The sequence below is a fragment of the Malaclemys terrapin genome, chromosome 5 (assembly GCF_027887155.1).
Source record: "Malaclemys terrapin pileata isolate rMalTer1 chromosome 5, rMalTer1.hap1, whole genome shotgun sequence".
In the NCBI taxonomy this organism is placed as follows: Eukaryota; Metazoa; Chordata; order Testudines; family Emydidae; genus Malaclemys; species Malaclemys terrapin.
The window spans coordinates 12,118,275-12,140,501 of NC_071509.1; the positions used below are offsets into that span (position 1 = coordinate 12,118,275).

Below are 22,227 nucleotides of genomic sequence, written 5' to 3' on the forward strand. Positions count from 1 at the left end.
ACCACATACAGTTCAATACTCATCACCTAGAAAAACACACATGAGCCTGTGTTACTTCAGTTTTTCATCAGTTGACTGCTCTTAAAATCAATTGTGTTCACTGGTGTGCAAAACTGGAGCAATGCAATGGTGACTCAATCCCATATATTTTAATGTCATGTTATGGAAAACTTTAATCTACTTGTAGCCATCTATTTTGAAATACATTAATAATTTTAAACCAGTATCATGCAAGACTCATCCTGTTAACATGATGGATACCATCTTGGCCAACACACCAGATATGGGTTAATACTCTTTGACCTAGTCCTCTTTGAAACAGGACTAGATCAAAACCCATTAATGAACTTTTAATGCATGTCAGCAGGGTCCACATGGACAGTTAGTGTGCAGCAGACTAGGAGAGGTAGTTTCACAGACACCCCCTCCCCCAGTTTGCTGTAAACTAAATGTTTGTGTACACAAGCCCTAGATATCAATTCTGCATCAGATCAAATTCTTATTCATTACAGAAGTACACACACTGTTAAAAAAGCACACGAGAAATTACTGTAAAGTTCAAAGTATTAATATTCACCATTAGGCTCATCCTCACAGCCAAACTGCTTTTGCAGATCCTCATTGTATTCCACCTCATCTACTGCAACCTTTTTGGTCACACAAACATACACACATTGCCCACCTCCAGTTCATATAAATGCAACATCCAAAGTCATCTTCCGGGCTTGTCCATTTGATTACAGGGCTGCCCTCTTTGAATCCCTTCACTGGGTCTCCATCTGCTCTCTCACCTTTAAATAACAGTTCACTTCCTTCAAGCCTCTACATAACGTTGCTATTCTCTACACATTCTCCCTTGTCAAGCTTCCCATCACACCTTGCCTACCTCTGCTCTATCAGCATTCAAGAACTGGTTGTTCCTCATTGACCCCTATACATGGTATAGCCTCCTTGAACTCTTCTGAATGACCCCTATTACCCTGCTCACTTTTAATTCCCTTGCAAGAACCCACTTCTGCCATGAGTCTTTTAATTTGTATAGAAAATGTCCTTGTTTCACTTCCCTGACTTCTGTCTACTTACCTCTCCATCAGTCAATTGGCTATGAGCTCCTCTGGGCAGGACTGCCCCTTCTTGAATGTCTGAAAAGTATCATAGCTCATTCTGGGCACTTCCATAAAACAAATAATAAAGAATAATATGCAGCACTACACCTGGGGGGGAATCTGATGCTTATTGTTGATGTTTACCTCATAAGTTGGAGCTTAAACCTCTCCAACGCATCATTAGTGATCTACAACCCATCCTGGACAATGATCCCTCACTTTCACAGACCTTGGGAGGCAGGCCAGTCCTCGCCCACAGACAACCCGCCAACCTTAAGCATATTCTCACCAGCAACCACGCGCCGCACCATAACAACTCTAACTCAGGAACCAACCCGTGCAACAAACCTCGATGCCAACTCTGCCCACATATCTACACCAGCAACACCATCACAGGACCTAACCAGATCAGCTACAACATCACCGGCTCATTCACCTGCACGTCCACCAATGTGATATATGCCATCATATGCCAGCAATGCCCCTCTGCCATGTACATTGGCCAAACTGGACAGTCACTACGCAAGAGGATAACTGGACACAAGTCAGATATCAGGCAATATACAAAAACCTGTAGGAGAACACTTCAACCTCCCTGGCCACACAATAGCAGATGTAAAGGTAGCCATCTTACAGCAAAAAAACTTCAGGACCAGACTCCAAAGAGAAACTGCTGAGCTCCAGTTCATTTGCAAATTTGACACCTTCAGATCAGGATTAAACAAAGACTGCGAATGGCTATCCAACTACAGAAGCAGTTTCTCCTCCGTTGGTGTTCACACCTCAACTGCTAGCAGAACACCTCACTCTCCCTGATTGAACTAACCCTGTTATCTCCATACTGATTTATACCTGCCTCTGGAGATTTCCATTACTTGCATCTGAAGAAGTGAGGTTCTTACCCATGAAAGCTTATGCTCCCAATACTTCTGTTAGTCTTAAAGGTGCCACAGGACTCTCTGTTGCTTTTTACGATTCAGACTAACACGGCTACCCCTCTGATACTTGACCTCATAAACAGCACATCAAAGAGTCACATAAGAACCATGCAATTTAAAAGGCATAACAAATAGGACCTGCACGTGTGATTTAAGTTTTTCAATGAAAAAAAAATCTGTTATTCATGAATAATCCATTCAACATAAATAATCTGTTACAAGGAAGAAGCAAACAAATTGTGCTTTATCCAAGAATGGGTTGGCCTTTGATTATTTCACCTTCTGCCCTTCTTGATTGTGTGACAGAGGGAAGCATTCCTGGAAACTTAGCAAAAGAAGATTAATGAGGACGAAAGCATATGGAGTATTTAAATGCAGCCTGATATATTTGAGATAGGGTGGGACCTACCTCCTTGATACCCCAGGAACTGTAGATGTAGAAAGACATCATCTGGAAGAGTACAGAAAGACTTTTGCTAGCCTTTCAAATTTCTCCCAATCCATAATTGAAACTTTAGCTGATCGTTTTGCCCAGCTTCTGGGAAATCAGGGCAAGCCTGAGTGATTAAACTGCAGAGAAGACCCTTAATAACTTGCCTTTAGCTTTTCCCTAGACTGGTATATTTGAAGCCACTATATAGGAACTTTGTGTGTAGTGCTATTTCCAACATTAACGAATTAATCAGAGAGGAAGTTTTTGATACTGCAGTTGTTAAATTGCAAGCCAGAGGACTTATCTATCTCGTGTAATCAATCCACAGACTCCCCTGGCCAGACAAGCTAAATTGAATGTACTAATGCTAGGCTGCCTGACTTATTAAAAAGACTAAGATGTCCCATTTGCATCCTAGGTTTTTTATTCTTCTATAAAAAAAATGTACTAGTGCATCTGTTCATCTTTGTAATATACTCTCTGGGCAAGGAAACAGAGAGAGTACCTGAATTAAATAAAGCCGGCTAGGAAGAACATTTGTTTTTATTACAAATATCCTACCTATGAGGGATAGAGGCTGTGGCTATTTTTCTAAATCTCATTTCATTTATTTATTTTGCTCATGATCAGTATCATTTCAAATAATTCTCCAAGTGTTGATCATTGTGAGGATAGGGGATGGGGGGATGAGAGTTAAATGAAATACACAGGTAGGTAAACCTATTTGTGATCCATTCAAATAGAAACTGCATATCAGAATACTTCCGTTGCTAATAGATGGGGCGAGGAGACTTCTGATACATTTTTCATTGACCTTTGACTGTAACTTGTCATACATTCTATCTCCTCTATACCCAGATTGAAATCTGCTAGCATTTACCTTGGGGTGCTGCAGAGTTTCACTGACTTCACTGGGGGTCTGTGTAGTTGCAGAGGTCTGTGTTAGTATAACCCACACGCTTCCTGGGTATGGTGCTCTGTCCCATGTAGTGGCACTGAGACCACTTAGAGAGAGATTAATGAGTCTGCTCTACAGCCTTAGCTAATAGCCACGTAGCTTTTAGCTCATGCCATAGCGGCTCATGCACTAAGCTCTAAAAGTCCCAGGTTCAATCCCGCCCACTGACCACCGGGATCTGTTGGTGTTACACTAAAGCATGCATCATTAAGGCCTTATGTGATCAATATTGACCCAATTAGTTAAAAACAGTTGAGGGTCATTCACAGAAAGCACCCACTCTCATATCTTTACTTAAAGGGGTGTGGTGGGGCGATTACCCCACACCCAGAGAGACTGGGCTGCGGCAGGCCTAGGCGCCTGCGTAGACGCGCGGCCAATCAGGAGAGGGCTTACTGGGAGCCAATAAGAAGGCAGATTGGAGCCAGCCAATCAGGGCCCGGCTTAGCCATATAAAAGGCTGCCCAGAGCAGGTGCAGTCTGTCCCAGGCCTTCAGAGGGGAAGGTCTGTCTCCAGAGCTGGGAGGCCAGCACCACGGACAGCGCAGTGCAGGCCAGCCTGAGAGAGTGGGAGAAGGCCCTACTCCATAGCCTGCTAGGTGGCAGGCCTGGGAGGAGGAGGCCTAGCGTAGCGAAGGGCTGTTGGGGAAGCGGTCCAGAGGGATAGTCAGAGGAGGAAGGAGAAGGAAGACAGTGAGACTGTCACCCAAGGGCCTCTGGACCGGGACTCAGAGTAGTGGGCGGGCCTGAGTCCCCCCCCCTTTTCCCCCTTTGTTTGCTGTGCTGCCCCACGCACAGCCACGGGCCGCAGGGAGTGGCCGGTCAGAACCACACCAGGTCCTGGACTGTGAGGATCGGACTCGAGGGTGTGGGGCTGTTGTGTAACCACCCCCCCCCCGAAAGGGGGTGTGATTGGACAAAGGGACACTGTCGGAGGGCAGTGCTCCGGAAGAGGACGCCGACGTCGGGAGCAACGCAAGTCCGTGCACCCCACAAAGGCGAGACGACAGGCGGAACGCCACCCAAAGAGGGCGCTCTACTGGTGCAAAACTAATTCCCCGAAGTGGCCAGGAGGAGGCGCCACAGCGGTGAGCTACCGACCCTGTCACAAGGGGACAAAAATTAAATAACTGAACCACCAACAGGTGCATGTGGCTAGTGAATGTAATCATATAGCTGTATTGATACAAAGGAGACAGTATGGTCTAGTGGTTAGGATGTTGGCTTTGTTGTTGGGAGATCTAGGACAGCTGGAAGTTAAGGGGTATAGATATGAATATAACCCAATTTATAACAGATTGTGTGATAGGTAAAATAAAAGGGCATGTAATAAATAAGATGAAAGTAAGACATTATTATACAGAAACGAAAATGTTCAAAGGGAGATTTCAAGAAGAAAATTTATATTAGGAGAACAGTTAACTATGTCTGTATAAAGGGAATATATTTTGCATCCAAGCACGGAATCCTAGAAACATAAGGTTGGAAGGGACCTCACAAGGTCATCTAGTCCATCCTCACATGCTGAGGCAGGACCAAGTGAACCTAGGCCATCCCGCACAGATGTTTGTCTAACCTGTTCTTAAAAATCTCCAGTGATGGGGATTCCACAGGCCCTCTTGGTAACATGTGCAGGAGGGAAATCGTAACAATGATTGTTTCATGGGAATCAGAACTGCACATTATTTTAAGCTGATATAGTCTTATCTTTCTAGCCTACGTAAAAAGCTGACAAATTTGTTCATTATGTGACTCTTACGCAGCCTAACCAAGAAAGCTTCTTCACAATTTATCAATTTCCAAAGGCTGTTTCCCCAGGGACTTATAACTGGAGTTGAAGTACCTTCCCATCATGTATAATTTCTCTGTCCTCAACTTTAGAAGAGAGCAGCTGGATACAGTCACAAAAAATAATAGTACCAATAATAAGATTCTCAGTGATCCAAATCCTAATTTCAAAGGTAACCATGTCACACGCTTTTTCTCCTCTCTCTCCAGTGAAGAGGTAAAGTTGCTGTGGAAGTTCTCATTTTTGTTGTAAAGCTATTTTCATTAAAGAGATCATGTTGTATGAAACAACAACCACCTACTGATTTCTTTTCTTCTTGACTGGTAATTTATTAGTATTATCCCTGCAGCCAAAACACTTGGGATATTTAGGAGAACTCATCAGCTGAAGTACAGATAATGAGTGCCTCCTGAGAGGTGCTAAGCAACCGTAGGCCCTGATCCTTCAATTTACAATGCATAAGCAGATGTCTGCATCCACATGGAGCCTTGTTGACTTCAGCAGGCCCCTGCACATGTTCAGCAGCTATCCTGTGCATCATATATTGCAGGATTGGGGTCTGTCCCATGGAGTCAGATGGCCCACGTTCCCTGCAGGGACTGTTATTGACAGGACACCAGGGGACAGGGAACACAGGGAGTTAAGCTGGAAGCAACTCAGCAGCATGGACTCAGCTGTCCAAACGGTTTAATAAATTTCCATTTATTCAACTTAACCTGCATTCAGCATCGCTCTTTGCTAGTGAAACATGGTGGCAGCATCTTAGCTGTAAGTTCTCTGAGTAGCCAATCAGATTTGTGAAAGAAGTGTGGGTTTTATGATAAAAGCATGAAATTTGCTGGAGTCTTAGGGCATGACCAGATAAAGATTTTCAGATACAGGGCTGTGACATGGTGTAGCAACTCCGCACTGGGCCAATGGAACCTGACCAATCACTGTGGGCCCATGAGACCTTGCCCCCTCGCCCCTGATGTGCATGCTCCAGGTGGAGAGGACAGATAAAGAAGGAAACCCAGCTCAGTCTGGGCTGGTGGAGGAGGAAGGACATGTGTTTCAGGCTTCTGTAGAGGAACCTGTGACTCTCCAGGCTGTTGGGACTGGGGACCTGGACTATACTATGGACAACTAGCCGACTGACTGGGACATCGAGCTGTTGCCAGCTGAGGAGTTGCCCGAGATTGGCCATATGATAGGAATTGACCCAGGGAATGTATTAGAAGCCAGTGCATGAACCCTTAAGAAGAAATTTTCTGCCTTCCTATGGCCCTGTGTCGGAACCCGATGGAGTAGTGTGGGCAGGGCCTTCCTTAGGTATACGCGGCTGCATTGGGCACCCGAAAAATTGGGGCACCACCCTCACATGCTGTGTCGTGGACTCCTCTCCTCTCCGGCCCCTCCCCTGTGCTGGGCTGGCAGGCTTCTCCCTGACCTGACCCCCCCGGCCCCTCCCCTCTGCCCACTCACTCTGCAGCTGGTCGGCTGAGGGCTTCAGCTCGGGCCAGGCCTCACGGGGCCAGTAGCGAAAGTTTGCATGTGAGTGAGCAGGGGGACTGGGCCAGGCGGGGCGGGCAAGGCTGGGAACATAGCGGGGGGTGATGGGGAGAGGATACCCGGGAAGGCTGGGACGACAGCAGGGGAGCCGAGCTTGGGGGGTAGAGCTGGGAACGGGACTTGGGGGAGCGGCAGAGGAACCGGGCTTGGAGGGGATGCGCTAGGGCCTCCTGGGGAGCAGGCTGGTGGCCCCAGGGGAGAGTAGCTGTTCCGAGCAGCCCCACACTGTACCTGCACCTCTCCCCTATTCTGCCCACATGCCCTGCCCTGGCAACTCCCTTCAATCTCTCTTCTAGTCTCCTTTTCACTCCACCTCCCTCTTCTCTGAAGTTTAAGCCCAGACGCCGAGGGCCTCTTTGGACCCTCACCTTTCCTCTCCTCCATTCTCCAGCAGGGATCAGCAGCAAACAGAGGCTGGGAGGAGGGAGAGGTACACACACAACCAGGCTGGGGAGGAGGGAAAGTGAAAGGAAAATAAAAGAAGCTGGCGTTTGCTTTTCCTGCCCACTCACAATATTCCAGTATCAACAGGAGGAAATGGACACTAAAGCAAGAGGGGCAGGGGGATGTACCTGGAGCAAAAAAGCAGCAATCAGTGCTGCAGAATGCAAGGGAGGGAGCGTCCTCTTAGCTGGGGAGGAAGATGAACTCACACTTGACAAGGCTGGAGTAGCTGAAAACTTTTATTTAGGGAAAAGGGACATGATTTTTTTTTTCTTTTGGATCCAAGTATCTCCAGGGCTGTCTCTCGAGCTGGTAGCATTTTGAACGAAGGACAGTACTAAACAGTGCAGAATTGAGTGGGATTTTAAAGGTCCCTTCAAGAATGCAGCACCTTCTTCCTCACCTGTGGGAAAGACCTTTAAAAACTGCCTTAAATAATCCAAAACGAGAGCCGCTGCTTAAGGCTCCAGCCCCACTGTTGAGGCATTGTTGAAACTGCATCCTGAGTTACACCCAATACAATCCCACTGAGCTGTGTATGGCAATCAGGTGTGTAAATCAGGGCAGAAAAAAAGACTGGTCCCTGAATAGAATTCCTTTTCTTATTAAACTGCACATCCCAAGCATCTCTTTAATTTTCAGGATTAGAGGGAAATGCTCTATTTTAGAGAGAATGAGGCCTTGGCTACACTCGGGACTTCACAGCACTGCCACGACAGCGCTGTGAAGCGTGAGTGTAGTCGCGCCGCCAGTGCTGCGAGAGTCGCAGCCTTGTATGTACTCCACCTCTCCGAGGGGAGTAGCTTGCAGTGCTGCAGGCTCTGATTACACTAGCACTTTCCAGTGCTGTACTAGCTGCGCTTGGGGGGGGGGGCATTTTCACACCCCTGAGCGCAGCAAGGTGCAGCACTGTACAGCACCAGTGTAGCCAAGGCCAAAAAGGCCATTTGGCCCAGAGCAGTGGCAGGCAAGGGCCTGGATGAGGGCTGGACTCAGCCACTGGTATCAGCTATTTCTTTTTTGTCATTCAAATGGATTTTGGGTCATGGATGACATCCCGGCCATCATGTAAAACGCTTCCCTGTGGCCTTTTGACATGCACACAGAGGTATCTCACTGCCAAGTCCCTATCCTAGGAGGGGAGGGGGGGGAGGCTGCAGGGTGATCTCCCACCTCCATGCAGCCAGTGGCCTGTGCTTGCCACTGCTGTGTTGGAGCCTCCACATTTATTTATTGACAAAATTTGCAGAATTTTAAAATTTTGTGCACAGAATTTATTTTTTTGATGCTGAATTCCCTCAGGAATATGGGGTGCTGGGCAGTTGAGGGGTGTGTGTGCTGTGAGCGGGGCGCTGGGCAGTGGGGGGGGCTGTGGGTGGCAGATTGCTGGGCATAGGGATCTGTGGTGGAGATCTCTGGGTGAGGGGCCATTGGGCGTGAGAGTTGCTAGGTATAAGGTGGGGGATACCAGGCAGGGGGGCAGTGTGCTGGGGCATGCTGGCAGCACAGGGCTGGGGTTGGGGGCACAGGTGGGAGGGAAGTGCAGGGGTTGGGGTGAAGGCAGCACAATTAAACTGTTTTTAATAAAGTGCATGTGGCAAGTTTTCCAATAGCTTGGTAGTTTAAGCATGGGCCTGCTAAACCCAGCATTATGAGCTCAATCCTTGAGGGGGCCACCCAGGGAACTGGGACAAAATCAGTACTTGGTTCTGCTGGTGAAGGCAGGGGGCTGGACTCAATGACCTTTTTGGGGTCCCTTCCAGTTCTAGGAGATAGGTGTTGCTAAGAGCAAGTCAGGCATAGAGGCACCAATTTAATAATACTGCATAGGCCCCATAAATGCTAAGGACTGCCCTGAGTGTGGGCCCAGGTTCCCCTTCCCCACACTTGCCACTAGATGTGGCTCCCAGGGGCCCTAACTAGAGACTGAGAGTTCACTTTTCCCCACCCCAGGGCTGCAGACTGTCTGTTTGCTCTGCCCTGGCCAGAGGGTCAGAGGCCTTGCCACTGCTATTGTTCACCACCTCAAGGGGCACTGGGGGCTAGCGACTGGGTGTTTTGTCCGCCCTGCCGGGACCCTGGGTCACCGCTATGGAAATTGCCTGACCCAACAGGGAATCCTGACAATCGTGTGACAGGGTGTACCACCCCCAGTCTGGGCCAACAGGAGCAGCCCCACTCGACACACCAGGCCATTGCCCAAGCTTGCCTTGTTGTCTGTGGCAGACCTGTTTAAATTCAGACTGCATTTTTGTTACTGATGCTTTTCTGATACTGACTGTTTATGGTTTTAAACCATCCCAGTGGTATTTTTTAATGTACATTTATATTCATATTGTCTTAGGTGTCCTAAAAATGTAAGCAATGAATTGTGATGGCTTGAGAGTTTACAAAAATATTAAGAATTAACATATACTGTAGTGTGTCACCAGGGAGTATTTACTAAAATAATTAATTGTATAGCAAAATATCACACTAAGTGTACAAGTTTCTGTTCATGAACAGAAAGTTACAGTTCTCATCGCTAATAATAATATTTCAGGTTGATCTATACATAAAAGAGTATTTGTTTGTCTCAAACAGATTGAAAAGGCAGCTTACGTAAACACGAACCTAAAACAAAATAAGAAACAAGAAAGACTCTCATTGTCTTCAGTATGTTCAAACATTACATTCTGCACCACAGTGGCACAGGGCAGTGCAACTCAAAACTGCCTTGATACACTTGGATCTTGCCTCAAACCCCATTTTGCAGCCACATCATAGGAGTTCACAAAAATAATCATTGGCTTCTGGAACAGTTGTCCATAGTGGACTCCATCCATTGGTGCCCTCAGCCCAACCCATCCCATCTCATCTTTTAGGGGAAGACAGTTTAGGAGTTGGTTCAAGTCCTGACCCCAACACCATCCTGCTTGGTAAACAGCTCACCTACAGTGTTGAACCACTGTAACTTTGGCTGGACAAAGGGATTCTATAGCTCTCCCCTTCTGTTTGAAGGGCCACTTCCAGGCCTCATCAGTACTGTTTGTGCCACTTGCCCTAGTATACAGAAGCACCAAAAAGCACTCCAGTAGAGACATAGTTCCATCAGCTCTAGATTACGGTGCAGCCAGCAAACCCATGAAAGCAGGGGTCATTTCTGCAGAAATACCTTCCAAGTGTTTTCTTTCCTCTTCCAGCAAAGGAAGACACTGTATCACAAGCAGTATAGTCATGTAACACTGATAAAGCTTTGACTTGCTTGGACCAAGAGAATAAACTATGTTATGAACAGGTATATACACCTCTACCCCGATATAACGCTGTCCTCGGGAGCCAAAAAGTCTCACCACATTATAGGTGAAACCGTGTTATATCGAACTTGCTTTGATCCACTGGAGTGCGCAGCCCCGGCCCCTCGGAGCACTGCTTTACCGCGTTATATCCGAATTCGTGTTATATCGGGTTGCGTTATGTCGGGGTAGAGGTGTATATTTAAGTGTTGACCAATCCCACATTCAATCCACAGTTCAGGTATCTGAAGCTTTTGCACATATGTAACAGCAAGGATTACCACATCTGTGTCAACTGCGTATATAAGAATTTTAGTACATCCTTGACTGAATTCTTCAGCAGCATGCAGTATCATTCTGGTATCTGCTTCCTCATGATTTCATGAGGAAAGGCTAGTATTATGTTCAGGGTTGCAGCTTACATCTTGATGACCCGTGGAGATTACCTTTTTGCCTTCTACTGACAACTTTGCAATATATTTTGCAGGGAAGCTGAAGAATTCATTTTCATTGATGCACAGAAACTCTTCCCAGTTTAGTGGTAGAGGGATGTAAGGCATGGCACTCCTGGACTCCATTTCCTCTCCTATTTATGGTTTGGGCCTTGAAACTGTTAGCAATGTAAACATCCTACACTAGGTCCATCCTTCTATAATGCCACACCTGTGTCTTGAGGTATGGAATAAAAAAAAAACACATAGCACAGTCAAATGTACAGCTAGCAACAGGTTTCAACATGTTTGCAAGAGCTGCCCCATCAAAAAATATGACATCAGTTGCTGGAGTTGTAGCTTGCAGTTTAACATAGCACTCCAGAATAGACAGCAGATCAGATTTCTTCCAAAGGCATAGTTTCTCATCTGAGACAATGAAGGGGGTCATGCCTGATTCTCATGCTGAAAGATATCATCCAGGTGGCCATGATGTTTTTGGCAAGCTATATACATTTTTGAGAAGAGGGAGCAGTCATTTTTCAAGGAGGAGAGCTGAAATTTGGTCCCAGAGATCTCCCTTGCAGGAGGTCTGCCTCAACAAGGGGAATTCACTTCACTTGAATGGCTTAATTTTCTCTTGCAGTCTCTGTTACAAATGTGGTAACTTCTGCTGCCCTATCTTCTCAACCTCCCTACCAGAGACAATGACAAGGGGGACTGCAATGTCTTTGGTGTTCAGTTTGACTAAGTCTACACTGTCTTCTGAGAAGGGATTGTATGATCTCAGCAAGTGCCTGGATATGTTGTACAAATGAAGCCTGGACACCTTGCACTTGCTCACTGTGCTTTGTGGTAGAACCTTTTTGGGTGGTTCCTTTCTCTGCTACTGCTTCAAATTTTCCTGTGAATCTGGCCACCTCTGGTCCTGCTATCATCCAGCACTGAAGGGTCTCTGGACTTTGTGTTAGACCAACAGATCCACCGTTCCCTTTGATTATGTTATTATTTTGTGGATGAGCTGGGTCAAGTGCAATTGCAGAGAAAACATGCTGTCTATTCCAAACAGTGAAGTCCCCCTTTAGGAAATCTCTAGCTCTGCCTGGATGCACTGTATGAAGGTTTACCATGTCTCGGAGGTGAACCAACACACAATGACCATAATACATATGATCAAATAGGATGAAATTTAATAGTAAAAAGTGTAAGGTGATGCACTTGGGGACGAATAATAACAATTTTAGTTACAAGATGGGGACGCATTGGTTAGAAGTAACGGAAGAGGAGAAGGACCTAGGGGTCCTTGTGGACCGCAGGATGACTATGAGTCGGCAATGTGACGTGGCGGTGAAAAAAGCCAATGCGGTCTTGGGATGTATTAGGCGAGGTATATCTAGTAGAGATAGGGAGGTCCTGCTTCCGTTGTATAAGGCGCTGGTGAGACCTCATTTGGAGTACTGTGTGCAGTTCTGGTCTCCAATGTTTAAAAAAGATGAACTCAAACTGGAACGGGTGCAGAGAAGGGCGACTAAGATGATCAGAGGAATGGAAAACCTGTCGTATGAAAAGAGATTAGAGGAGCTTGGGTTGTTTAGTCTGACAAAGCGAAGGCTGAGGGGGGATATGATTGCTATCTTTAAATATATCAGAGGGGTTAATACAAGGGAGGGAGAGGAATTATTCCAGTTTAGTACTAATGTGGACACGAGAACGAATGGATACAAACTGGCCGGGGGGAAGTTTAGGCTTGAAATTAGACGAAGGTTTCTGACCATCAGAGGGGTGAAATATTGGAACGGCCTTCCGAGGGAAACGGTGGGGGCGACGGACCTGTCTGGTTTTAAGATTAAGTTGGATAAGTTTATGGAGGGAATGGTTTAATGATAAAACATAGTAGCCAAGGAAAACCAAGCAATGGTACATGAACAGCATAATGGCCAACAAGGGTCAGACTAGAGACTCTTGCCTATATGCTCGGGGTATTACTGATCGCCATATTTGGGGTCGGGAAGGAATTTTCCTCCAGGGTAGATTGGCTGAGCCTCTGGAGGTTTTTCGCCTTCCTCCGCAGCATGGGGCAGGGATCACTAGCAGGAGGGTCTCAGCCGATTGAAGTCACTAAAACACAGGATTGGGGACTTCAACGGTAGAGTCCAGGGAAGGGTCTTGCGGCCTGCAGCAGGCAGGGGGTCAGACCAGATGATCATAATGGTCCCTTCTGACCTTAATGTCTATGAGTCAAACACAGAACCAGGGTGACAGTTTTCCAAGGAATTCAATGTAGAGAGCCAAGTTTGCCTGGTGGAGTGAAAACAAATAAGTCAATACAAGAAGCTCCAGATGAAGTGTGGTATGCCCAGAAGCAGAACACTAGGTTTTCTAGTTTTCTCTTGTCACAGCATTTATCATACCCCATGAAGACCTCATCTTCCCTGACACCTTGAGTATACTGTGTGTATGAATTCTGGAGCAAGGTTTACAGACTGCTGGGCACACCTTGTATGGATGACATGAAATAATTTCAAGAAGTAGTCAGCTGTTCCTAGGGAGACTATCTTCCATCTATCCACTATCTTCTAGTCAATCTCCAATCAGCTTTAGACTTTTCATTGCCAGATGAAGACCACCCAGCACAATGACAATGTTTTCCTCTCCACAGCCAGCAGGCCAGAGACGCTGTATCTGTTTTGGTTTTGGTGAAAAGGGGCTGATCCACCGTAATCACGGGCATTTGGCATGGGTTTAGGTGGTGTAAAGCATTTCTTATCACATCCATAACATGAGAAATCATTGCTCAAGACTTGGAGTCATCTGGAACGAGAGAAGAAGCACAGTGATGGCTGGGGTGAAATCTGACTCTGACTCTTTGCTGATATGGTAAGCTGCCTAGGAAATGTCTTGAACCCCACTGTAGGTATCCAGACTTGCTCCTTCCCTTCCTTGTTCAAGCCACCTTCATTCTTCTTGCAGGGCTTGGGTAATCAGCTGGCATTCAGTCTTGATTTCAACAATTATGTCAGGGATGGGAGCATTGGTTTTCTGCAAGATCAATGGAGAGACAGTTGAGTAAATCTTAGGAAGTGATAGTCTTTACGGCTGCTGCACTCTGGGGTGGGAATTCCACAGACAACTCCCTACATTTCAGTACTGGGATGCTGAGAAAGTGATATTCCAGTTACATGGAAGGAGTATGTTATGGTAGTATGTCACAGAGACCCCTCTACTCACCACCAGAGCATCTCCCTCTGGCCGTGTTTGGGGATTAGCTCTGCCAGCTTGATGCCCATGTCGCTCGGTTCCTTAGCTCATCATCTCTCTCTCTCTCTCTGTGGTTCTTTTCTTACTCCTCATGGTTTATCTTCATGGCTTAGCCCTCCAGCCAAATCCCAATAGTCGTCCCCTTCCGGGGATGCTATCAAAATCCTCCAGGCTGTCCCAGACAGTCCTTAAGTTCGCTGCCCTGGTTGAGCCAGTCACTCAGTGACTTCAATGAATGGTCCTGGACAGTCTTCAAGTTCACTGCCTGGATTGTGCCACTCATTCAGTGTTTGGTAGGGGAACCCAAGCCTGGCCACTACACTGGGTTCCAGCCTAGGGGCCCCATATCCATCAGCTAAGGTATATACCAACACAGGCCTTTCTGAAACTCCCCAGCACTACTTCCCAACTTGACTATCCCAGGCTAACATTCTCCACCCTTCTAGCTAATCCCCTATCTCCTAGGTCTGCTAAATAAACCCTTCCCCTTCGATCCAAATACTTTTCTCTGTGTCGCAAGGAGAGTGACTACAGCCTTCCTCCCTGCATATATAGAAACCTCGACCTCTTCCAGGAAAGGTGAGCTTCACTTGCTAAAGGCTTTCCTCTCAGCCTAAATATCCACTGGTTTACAGTATAGTAGGTTACTTGGCCCATAAAGCCTATGTTAACCCCTTCGGGCCAAATGTGGGGAGCATACCACATAATGTGGTGGAGCTGAGATTGTGCTCTCTGTTCTCTATAGCCACAATAGTGAACAGACCATGTCCTTCTTTGAGTGCTTGGGGATCTCTAATGTGTGACAGGATACAGGACTTTAGATCAGTGCTCTGAATGCGCCCAAACAATGTCACACAAAGCTGTTCAAATCTAGCTGTAGAGAGCATCCACTCATTCCCTTCATGGACCCCTAGGATGTGAATAATACTTTATTTGAGTGGCACTCCCTCCAAGCCAATCAGCTTTGTGAAGACTAACAGGGAGCTAGGGAGGGAGTGGGAAAGGGATCATGCTATAGTGACAGCTCAGCAAGAAAGGGGCAGGTCCCACACTACGGCAGATCAGGCTGGAGAAGATGTATATCCATCTCGGTACTTCTCCCACTTGAGCTAACTGTCTCCGGCCTCCCAGCTAGCGCAAGGGAGAGAAGGGCTGGGAACGAAGAGCTTTCCTGCTCCGCAAGGCCCGGCTTCTTGGGAGGCCAAGCGAAACGAGGAGAGGGATGGAGGCCACTGGAGGAGCTCATCCCGCTGACTGTCAACGGCTTCTAAAAGCAATGCAAGCAAAGGTACCATGGCTCCCTGGAGAATGCGGGTATTGATCCCGCTGCCTCTCGCATGCGAAGCGAGTGCTCTACCACTTGAGCTAATTCCCCTGGCTTGCTAGCAAACCTCTTGATCCAACCATGCCATACCGGAGGCCACGCCATCCCTGAGCCAGCCGGTGACTCCTTCCAAAAGGGTCAGGAGAGGCACATCTGCCTGTAGGCCGGCTAGCTCAGCTGGTTAGAGCGTGGTGCTAATAACACCAAGGTCGTGGGTTCGAGCCCCATGCTGGCCACTCCGTGTCCTGGCTGGAGAGGTTGGCTTCTCCCCTTTTGGCTCACTGCTAGGGCTCGGAGAGGCCAAAATGAGAAAACCAGATGGGCTGAGCGGCTGGCAGGGAGCAGGCAAGAGCCCTGCTGGGGCAGGGGGAGGCTCCGTCCAACTCCTTTCCTCCCCTCTCTGGGCTCCTTGTTCGACCTGCTGGCGGGAAGGGACTTGGGCCCCTGGAGGGGAGGAGAAGGCTCAGCGTGGCCAGCTGCCTTCCCAGCGCATAGGAGACGGGGCTTGAGCTGGCGGCCCAGGAAGCAGCATCCCAGGGCTGCTGGCTGGCCCCCTTTATCCCCAGTGGGTTGACCTGATGGCCCGAATTCTTCACGGCCGCCATCTCCACCCAAATGGACCCAAGGTCCGATCATGCTCTCCAGCCCAAAGCCACAGAGGAAGGCTTAATACTCGGCACCCCAAACTATGGGAGAGGCTTCAGAGTCGGCCTGTCCAGGGGGAGCTTGGCGGTTCCCATCCTCCCAGTGCCCACAGGCAGCCCCCCAAGCCCACACTGGAGCCCAGACCTCACGCAGGAAGGAGAAGGAGGACCACTCTGGCCAGGGGCACCACCACTCTAAGTCAGATTGAGGTGCTTCCTCCTCTACCCCTTTTTCTCACAAACTCTGCTGGCCTCACAGTAGCCATCCCTGGGACACAGGGAAGACGCAGGCACGGGACTCAACCTAGCCGAAGACAAACGTGCATACGAGAGTTGAGCACAGGTTATTGAGGCACTGTAGAAACCCCATTCAGACGCAGTCACCTAGCTACACTTTACTTCCGAGGGCCCTACATGTGCACAAAGCCAACTCTCTGGTGAAAAATACTCCTCTTTCGGCCAGCCTTCCAAACTTGCAAATGGCTCCGAATGGGAAAACACACACACTGAAGCACCCAAAGCATCCTAACGCTCCCGATCTAAAAAGAAAAGAAAGGAAAAGATTTCTAAATGGCCACCCTGCCAGAATTGTACAGCTCCGCAAATGAAACCAGTGGGAGGGCCATTACAGAGAAAGGGGGAATGGAAAGCTGCCCAAACTGCGATGATGTGGAAAGCTACGGCCCCCTCCCTCCTCCTACTCTTCACGCTTCTTGCAACAGCTGATGAACTTCCAGGTGCTTTTCGCCTCCGAGCCCGCACCAGGGGCACACCTTCAGAAGCTTCCCGTGGGTTGCCTAGTTCAGCTGGTCAGAGTGTGGCGCTAATGGAGCCCCTGGGTGGCTGTGGGCCTGGGGAGGATGGCTTTTGATTTTCTTCCTGACTGCTACGGTCAGCAAGGCCAAAAGGGAGCTGGCACACCCAGCAGGAGCCCTCAGTCGACTGCTTGGAGAATGTGGGCATCGACCCCACTACCTCTCGCATGCAAAGTGAGCACTCTACCGCTTGAGCTAATTCCCCACGGCTGTCCTGCCTCCTAGGCACCAGGCAAAAAAGGCCAGGCCTCTGTGGCCTTAAGCAGACCACAGCCTGAGATGGGGGGCTACCCAGAGTTGGGGAAGGGGCCCGAGTCCCAGCCACGAGCCTCGGCACAAACACCAACGCTCCCTCCCTGGCGTGTGTCGGGGGGTGAGACTTAGACCCTGGAACCAGCACCAAACGTCAGAAGGCAACGCAGGGATAGATTGCTTGATGCTTGCCTGCTCTGGCCATTGCCTCTGAAGCACCTGGCATCGGCTACTGTCAGAAGACATGATACTGGGCTAGATGGACCAGTGGTCTCACCTAGGAGGGCCGTTCTTATCTTCCTCACTTTCCTCTAACCCAAGCAAAGCCTGAGCAGGCCCAGCTCAGGAACTCGAGCGGGGCTCACACGGGCTCCCTGGCCCCTGGCACAACATACAGCAAAATGACCCTGCCTCCGCCAGGATAGACACCCACAGACTCCCTGTTCAGACCAACGCAGCCCTTCCCCGCTGTGGCTTTCTCCAAGCTGTCTGTGTGCTCTGGTCCACGGCTGCCATGCTGGCTGAGATCAGGAGGCTGTGTGGTCTCATGCTCTCAGCTGAGCTGGTATCACCTGCCCCCGCCGCCCATCTCCTCATTGCTTTCATGGACCCCTGGGATGTGAGTAAGTCTGTACCTGAGTGGCACTCCCTCCCAGCCAATCAGCTTTGTGAAGACTAGCAGGGAGCGGGAAAGGGATCGTGCTCTAGTGACAGCTCAGCAAGAAAGGGGCAGGTCCCACACTACAGCAGATCAGGCTGGAGAAGATGTATATCCATCTCGGTACGTCTCCCCCACTCTTCCACTTGAGCTAACTGTCTCCGGCCTCCCAGCTAGCGAAAGGGGGAGAAGGGCTGGGGATGAAGAGCTTTCCTGCTCCGCAAGGCCTGGCTTCTTGGGAGGCCAAGCGAAGCGAGGAGAGGGATGGAGGCCACCAGAGGAGCTCATCCCGCTGAGTGTCAACAGCTTCTAAAAGCAGGGCAAGCAAAGGTACCATGGCTCCCTGGAGGCTGGAGAATGCGGGTATCGATCCCGCTGCCTCTCGCATGCGAAGCGAGTACTCTACCACTTGAGCTAATTCCCCTAGCTTGCCGGCAAGCCTCTTGATCCAACCATGCCATACCGGAGGCCACGCCATCCCTGAGCCAGCTGGTGACTCTTTCCAAAAGGGTCAGGAGAGGCCTGGCTGCCCGTGGGCCGGCTAGCTCAGCTGGTTAGAGCGTGGTGCTAATAACGCCAAGGTCATGGGTTCAAGCCCCATGCTGGCCACTCCATGTCCTGGCTGGAGAGGGAGGCTTCTCCCCTTTTGGCTGACTGCTAGGGCACTGAGAGGCCAAATGAGAAAACCAGATGGGCTGAGCGGCTGGCAGAGAGCAGGCAAGAGCCCTTCTGGGGCAGCGGGAGGCTCCGGCCAACTCCTTTTCTCCCCTCTCTGGGCCCCTTGCTCGACCTGCTGGCCGGAAGGGACTTGTGTCCATCCAGTAGTCGATAACCAAATGGCTTTTTGCTTCTATTTATATCTTCCCCATGTTCATTTATCCTGTTATAAGAGGCAGAAAATCCTCCTGGAGGTCGAGCTTACATTCCCTGTTGATATTATTAACTGGTTATCTTCCCCCACTTTTCATCTTATGGCTTTGTTTATCTTACACGTAATTGTCCTGGTCATTGTTGTTGCTCTCACCTTTCTTAATTTACACTGAAGACAGAGTCTAGCTGGTGAAACAACATTCTTTTAACTAGGAACATATTTAACTAACAACATATTTCCAGTACACCTCTATTATTTATATACTTCCTGTACAGAAGTCACACAATAATATTAATTACTATCATGTTAGGAATTTTCATATAATACCTTACCTGACACCTTTTAGATACAGATTATGAAAACAGTGAGTTGGGGAGATTAGTGTGTAATTTCTGATGAGAGTTATGGTATCCTAGAATCATAGTACTGGGTGATACCCTGGGACTTCTGCTATTTCAGTCTCTTGCACTCATGGCAGGACTCAGTATTATCTCAACCATTCCTCATAGGTGTTTGTCTAACCTGCTTTTAAAAATCTCGAATGATGGAGATTCCACAACATCTCTAGGCAATTTATTCCAGTGCTTAACCACCTTGACAGTTAGGAAGTTTTTTCCTAATGTCCAACCTAAACCTCCCTAGCTGCAATTTAAGCCCATTGCTTCTTGTCCCATCCTGAAAGGTTAAGAAGAACATTTTTTCTCCCTCCTCAATGTAACAACCTTTTATTTAGTTGAAAACTGTTAACATGCTCCCCCCACCCCATCTTCTCTTTTCCAGACTAAACAAACTCCATTTTTTCAATTTTCCCTCATAGGTCATGTTTTCTAGACCTTTAATCATTTTTGTTGCTCTTCTCTGGAATTTCTCAATCTGTACACATCTTTCCTGAAATGTGTTGCCCAGAACTGCACACAATACTCCAGTTGAGGCCTAATCAGCACGGAGTAGAGCGGAAGAATTACTTCTCATGTCTTTCTTACAAAACCCCTGGTAATACATCCCAGAATGATGTTCGCTTTTTTCCAACAGTGTTACACTGTTAACTCATATTTAGCTTGTGGTCCACTATGATCCCCAGATCCCTTTCCGCAGTACTCCTTCCTAGGCAGTCATTTCCCATTGTGTATGTGTTCAATTGATTGTTCCTTCCTAAGTGGAGTACTTTGCATTTGTCCTTATTGAATTTCATCCTATTTACTTCAGACCATTTCTCCAGATCATTTTGAATTATAAACCTACCCTCCAAAGCACTTACAACCCCACCTAGCTTGGTATCATCCCAATACCTTATAAGTGTACTCTCTATGCCATTATCTAAATCATGGATGAAGATATTGAACAGAACCAGAACCGATCCCTGTGTAACCCCATTCGTGTTGAGATATATATATCAAGATACATTGTGGTTCATATATCCATGTAATAACTTATAGGTCATTGAGGCCTGGTATGAATGACGCGTGCTTGACACGAGTACGTGCTGTGTCAGTTGGCATCCAAAACAAGAACTTAAGGTTAAGAACTATTACAACTGTTAGAAAAGGAGATTATTGCATTTGGGACATGTCCCTGGATGGAAGGTGCAGTGGAACTGGATGTAACATTTGATACCTTAGAAAACATGTTTAAGAAATATGTACAGCTGTACAAGCCTAATGCCAGTAAAAAGCAAACGGCCGTAGTATGGCTGTTATGGAAAGCTGTAAAAAGGCAATTGCATGTAAGGGGAAAATCTGTGCAGAATTACAAACATTACAAGAGAATTTTAAAACTTGCCAGGAAAATCTGGAGCGGGAAGTGATGCAGGCACAGATAATGCAAACTCAGTTAGGACAAATGGGGAAACAAAATAGGGAACTGGAGAAAGGAATGATGGATTGGGAAAAGATTAAATCAGACAAAGATAAATTAGATCATCAAGTGATAGGAATGAAACAGTTAATTTGAGATTTGACTACAGAAAAAGGAAGAGGAGATTGCAAGCGTTTCTCACAGTTGGTGCCAGAAAACTACAGAAGCACTGAAAAAGCAAATGAAAATAGAAGAGCTGTAAATTGTGGCTGTGTGTCAAAAAAAGAGAGATTTGGATTTGGATTCCAATGATATTTGGCATGGGGAGGATCTGTGAGAGGGTCAAGAGAAAAGGGAATTTGACCAACCTTGAGATGGGCTTTATACTAAGTTGAGGGAAGAAATAAGAAACTGGTCAGGAGAGCCTAAGCAAGAAAAGTCTGTAGCAGTGACAGAACGGAGATGGACCATTAAGGACGCAGCGGGGGAGATACAGTCAGAGCAGAAACAAATTATTCCTGCGAGTTTGTCAGACTTACAGTTGATGGTAAAGTCATTAGGTCCAGTGAATATGAAAAAAAAAAAAAATAGCTACACGCCTAGTACAGTGGGCAGAGTTAGGAGGAACAGAAAATTTATATATGAGTGAATCTTTTAGGTTAATCAGGGCAGCTACCACGGGAGAGATTAGACAGGCAGTAGATCGAGTGAAAAATGCTTTGGACAGGTAGCCAGAAGCACACCAACTGGCACCACGATTTATTATGCTGTTAGGGAAAGAGATAGGTCAAAGACCCATGAAGGTGTTATCCATTGCAGATTACATGAAGCCTGGAGATTCACAGGGATTACCTGTTAAGGAGAATAACACTGGGATTATTTCTGGAGAAATACAACCGGTATCTAACCCCAGGGCAGAGGTCACCAGAAATGTCACAGCTGATTCTTTGATAGCAGTTGATTTGAATCAGGGGGAATTTTGGAATTAGGTGTTTGAAGGATTGGACAGAAATTTATTAGCAATGTCTACTCATTTGGTGACCCAAGCAGCCCAGGATGAAGGGTTAACTGTTATGAATGCACTGAAGCACTGGATAGTATGCAAACGAATGATGAAAGGGGGAAGCCAGGTAGAAGGATTGAAACCCAGAGTACCTTTTGTTGAAGCAATAACATATTCTAATGACAGTGCTTATAGATCAGGATACCAGGAGAGAGGAAGAGGCCAAGTAGAGGACAAAACACCCCACCCTAAGGAGGTAGAGGGTGGAATAATCAAAATGCGCCCCAGAAGGGAGTACTTGTGATTCGGAATCTTGGAGGTATTTGAAATTGAGGGGAGTAGATACGGATAAGTGGAATGGGAGATGTACTGATGAATTCATCAAAGAAATGCAAAGGATGGGAGAAGAAATATTTAAGGGGCAGAAAAGGGTTGCAGTTATGCAAGCTGAGGGTTCAGAGAAACCTGCTCTATAGGAAAGCCCTGATGACAAGTTGCTCCCACTGGAAATGGGTCCCCAGGAGTGGGAGATGGTAACTAGATTACGATGGGATTCAACCGGGAGGCCTAGGACAACTGTCATTGTGGGAGACAATGGACCCAAAGATGCCCTACTGGATAGTGGGGCTGGTGTAAATATTGTAAATAAGTTGTGATTTCACAACATATGTGTCAGAGATCAT

General features: G+C 47.4%; 4 non-coding genes across 4 annotated transcripts; 2 read left to right on the plus strand and 2 right to left on the minus strand.

Annotated features, from left to right (window-relative positions):
* Positions 1-15,485: 15,485 nt before the first annotated feature.
* TRNAA-CGC (transfer RNA alanine (anticodon CGC)) lies at positions 15,486-15,558 on the minus strand. The gene has a single exon. It is a non-coding gene; the product is annotated as a tRNA-Ala (tRNA).
* Positions 15,559-15,669: 111 nt separating this feature from the next.
* TRNAI-AAU (transfer RNA isoleucine (anticodon AAU)) lies at positions 15,670-15,743 on the plus strand. Its single transcript has one exon. It is a non-coding gene; the product is annotated as a tRNA-Ile (tRNA).
* A 2,484-nt stretch (positions 15,744-18,227) lies between these two features.
* On the minus strand, positions 18,228-18,300 carry TRNAA-CGC (transfer RNA alanine (anticodon CGC)). The gene has a single exon. It is a non-coding gene; the product is annotated as a tRNA-Ala (tRNA).
* Positions 18,301-18,411: 111 nt separating this feature from the next.
* On the plus strand, positions 18,412-18,485 carry TRNAI-AAU (transfer RNA isoleucine (anticodon AAU)). Its single transcript has one exon. It is a non-coding gene; the product is annotated as a tRNA-Ile (tRNA).
* Positions 18,486-22,227: the final 3,742 nt, after the last annotated feature.